At 49.5% G+C, this 4,075-nt stretch overlaps 1 pseudogene across 1 annotated transcript; it reads left to right on the top strand.

Moving 5' to 3' along the window:
* The first annotated feature begins 6 nt into the window (after positions 1-6).
* Positions 7-768, top strand: LOC105509208 (annotated as a pseudogene). Its single transcript, XR_001001401.1, has one exon. The product of XR_001001401.1 is annotated as an uncharacterized LOC105509208 (transcript).
* The last annotated feature ends 3,307 nt before the right edge of the window (positions 769-4,075 follow it).

The following is a 4,075-nucleotide window of genomic DNA, read 5'->3' as shown; positions in this document are numbered from 1 at the left end:
GTCGCCTGCGACCGCCTCCCTGCTTCAAACACCAGAGAGGGCCCGGGGTCCTGGCCGGAGACAGGCCGAACCTCCGGAGCTCCTTCTGCACCCGGTACATGGACCGAACTGATGGGCTGCGCGCCCGGAAGAGCTGGGGAGATGAGGCCAGCGTCCAGCTTCTCCCCCAAACCCAGCACGCCGAGCTTTGTCCCCGGGGAGCGTGAAGTCACCAGCTCCGGGAGGCGACAATATGAGGGCGATGGACGGGGCAGGGATCCCCGGAAGCCCAGCAGTTCTCGGGGAAGTGGGGGTGCCGGAGGAGTCGGGGACACTCTCGGGCCTCTGCAAGCCGAGAGCATCCCCAGCGGCCGCAGCCCTGTGAGACGCCGGGTGTTCTGGTCATGGGCCCTGCCGCCAGGCCTCGGCGCTTTGTCCCCGGCCCGCCCGGGGATGCTACCGCGCTAGAGTTGTACACCAAGGTTTGCCTTCCCAGGAAGCGCTGGCGGCCGCCTGGCGCAGAGCCCCAGGCAGCAGGCGCCGCGTGTGCGGGCGGGAAGTTCCCACAGTTGCAAAGAGGGAGCGAAGTATGTGTTGCAAACTTTCCACGGTTCCAAACTGAGCGCTTCCATTAAGAGAAGCGGTGTGCGGGGGAAAAGCATTCTGGGTATTAGCATGCAAATGAACGGGCCCGGCTTCCAACTCCGCTCGGGATTCCCACCGCTACGCGCCGAGCTCGCGCCCAGCCACGCGCGCCCTGAGGCTTCCGGGCGTTGCCCTGGCGTTTGATCCGAGTTCAGAATCGAGACCTCTGCCTTCTGGTTTTGTGTCCTGTTGCTTAGTCACTTGGCCTCCCTGAGATTCAGTTAAACTGTTTCTTAACCTGTACACGGGGACAGCAGCACCTGTCTTGCACACCTCCGCTCTATGGCATAGTATATGCCAAACTCTGTTGGAGAGAATGAATGAGACTTAGAGGCTTGAAGAAAGTTCCCTGGACATGGAGCCAGGAGATCTGTATCCTAAGCCCAGACTCACTGTCACCTTGGGCTAGTGACTCCTTCTCTGAGCCACAGCTTTCTTGGGCGGATTTGGGGAACTGGCACGTTTTATTTTTGAGAGAGCTGCTGGGAACATCCAAAAAGAGAAAGGGTCCGGGCGCGGCGGCTCACGCCTGTAATCCCAGCACTTTGGGAGGCTGAGGTGGGCGGAGCACCTGAGGTCGGGAGTTCGAGACCAGTCTGACCAACATGTAGAAACCCGGTGTCTACTAAAAATAAAAAATTAGCCGGGCGTGGTGGCACATGCCTAAGTCCGAGCTACTCGGAAGGTTGAGTCAGGAGAATCGCTTGAACCCGGGAGGCGGAGGTTGCGGCGATCCGGTGAGCCGAGATCGCGGCATTGCACTCCAGCCTGGGCAACAAGAGCGAAACTGTCTTCAAAAAAAAAAAAAAAAAAGAGTTAAAGAAGGGTTTGCTCTGAGTGTCCAGTGTATACACACATCGTCTCTCCATAGTAGGTGTAGATATTCCCATTCTACCATTGGAACTGGGTAAGATGAGTAACCTGCCCAAGGCCACACAGATAGTGATGGAGCCAGGATTCAAACTGGTGAAACTACCCCTTTCTCACCAGTGGCTTCTGAAACCTGTCACCCTTCCATGGCTCCACTTGAACCGGGAACTGACTCTCTGCCTGCTATACTTAGAAAACAGGGTGCCATGACTGGCCCCATCCAGCGGGTTCACCCTGTGAAGGTGGGTTCGTAGGGTGCTCTCAGGACCCTCATCCATGGTGCTCTGAGGAAAACAGGGAACGTGCATCAGCCCTATTTTGCAGATAGGCAGCCTAAGGGTCAAGGAGCCAGGGTGGCCCAGGATCCCACCTTGGGGAAGTGGCCAGAGACAGTCCAGATGCCGTTCTGATCCCACCTGGGAGCTTTTATCCAAATGTCGCCTTGGCAGTGTGATTGTGGGGGTGGGAGTAACCTCTCCACTTCATCCATTACTCTCAGTCTTGCCCATCTCTCAGGCTCCCAGGAATCCATTATGTAACTTCAGGCAAAAAGGCATGCTTGCAGAACATGTCTTTTTTTTTTATGTAACATTCGCATGACATAAAATTAACAATTTTAAAGTGTGTAATTGACTAGCACCTAGTACATTTACAATGTTGTGCAACGAGCACCTCTGTCGAGTTGCAAAACATTTTTATCATCCCAAAAGAAAACTCCATACACGTTAGTAAGTCAGTTTCCATTCCCTTCTCCCTCCATCCCCTGGCAACCACCAATCTGCATTCTGTCTCTATGGATTTACCTATTCTGGATATTTTATTTATTTATTTATTTATTTGAGACGAAGTCTCACTCTGTCACCCAGGCTGGAGTGCAGTGGTGCAATCTCAGCTCGCTACAACCTCTGCCTCCTGGGTTCAAGCGATTCTCCTGCCTCAGTCTCCCAGGTAGCTGGGATTACAGACTCATGCCACCATGCCCGGCTAATTTTTGTATTTTCAGTAGCGACAGGGTTTCGCCATGTTGGCCAGACTAGTCTTGAACTCCTGACCTCAGGTGATTTGCCCACCTCAGCTTCCCAAGGTGCTGGGATTATACACATAAGCCACCATGCCCGGCCTGGATATTTTATTTAGATGGAATTATGCAATACTGTCTGTGACCTTTTGGGTCTGGCTTCTTTCAGTTAACGTAATGTTTTCAAGGTTCATTCATGTTGTAGCATGTATAAATACTTCATTCCTTTTTATGACTGGCTGAATGATACGCCATTGTATGTATATACTACCTTTATCCATTCATCCATTGATGGCCTTTTAGTTATTATGGATAGTGCAACTATGAACATTTGTGCACAAGTATTTGAGTGCCTATCTTCAGTTCTCTTGGGTGTATACCTAGGAGTGGAATTGCTGGGTAATTCTATGTATAACTTACTGAGGAACCACCAGAGTCTTCCACAGTGACTGCACCATTTTACATTCCTACCACACATGTCTTTTTATAAATAAGTTTAGTGCTGGTCAAACCTTATTTTATGAATGAGGCCCAGAGAGGTTAAGTAACTTGCCCAAGATCATACCCTTAGTCAGAGTCTAGACTAAAACCAAACTTTCCTGAGTTCCTAGCCTTTCAAACACTAAGAGCCTCCCATGTCACCTTTAAAGACCTCGACTACTTGCCCGAGTTTTTCATTGATTGACTTGACAAACCTGCCTGGTGAACAACTGAGCCGTATTTATGAAGCTTTTTTTCTGTCAACATCTGTTGAAAGAACCTACTGCCATGTTCCCGATTTCTAGGCCACACCTTGAAAACATGCAGAGCTCACAATCCCTGCATCTGCCTCCTGCTGCTGGCCTGTCGGGCCCTCTTCTGTTGCCATGGAAACCGTGCACCTCCGTTTTGGCAGCAGACCAGCTGGACACCGAACTGAGAACATCCTTGTCTCCTAGGCTAAGCAGAGCTGTCAAGGTCATGTATTCATTCACTAGATTTGTATTGATTGATTACCTACTAAGCACCAGGCTTTTGTTTTGTAAGATGCTAGGGATACAGCAGTGAACAAGCCAGACCACAGATCCTGCCCTCAAGGAACCCGTAGTCTAGGGGAGACAGACAAAAACCAAGGAACAAAAAGGCTTCACCTGGCTCCCCTCCCTAGTTCACATTCTCCCAATCTTCCAGGCTGTACTAAATCCACTTCACCTGGACCATCCCCCCCAAGAGCCCAAATGCAGGTGATAGCTCCTCTCAGAATTTACGTCGCATTTTTTGTTGTTTTTGTTTTTCCCTGATTGTAAAAGTGCTATGTGCATTGTGGAAAATGTAGGAAATACACAAAAGCACAAAGAAGAAAAGTTAAATAAAGATCTGTAATTTCACCACCAAGAGTCAAGTGCTGCCAACATTTTCTTCTGGTCTTTTTCTACATATTTCTGGGGTTTTTTTGTTGTTTTTTTGTTTTTTAATTATTGGGTCTTATTTTACACACTGCTTTATAAAATTATGTCATTAAAAAGATTTTGTTTGTTTGTTTTTTGTTTTTTGATACGGAATTTTGCTCTTGTTGCCCAGGCT

The sequence above is a fragment of the Colobus angolensis genome, unplaced genomic scaffold (assembly GCF_000951035.1).
Source record: "Colobus angolensis palliatus isolate OR3802 unplaced genomic scaffold, Cang.pa_1.0 Scaffold171, whole genome shotgun sequence".
Classification (NCBI taxonomy): domain Eukaryota; kingdom Metazoa; phylum Chordata; class Mammalia; order Primates; family Cercopithecidae; genus Colobus; species Colobus angolensis.
The sequence above is the reverse complement of the archived record's forward strand: the minus strand, read 5'-3'. Positions and strand labels throughout refer to the sequence as shown.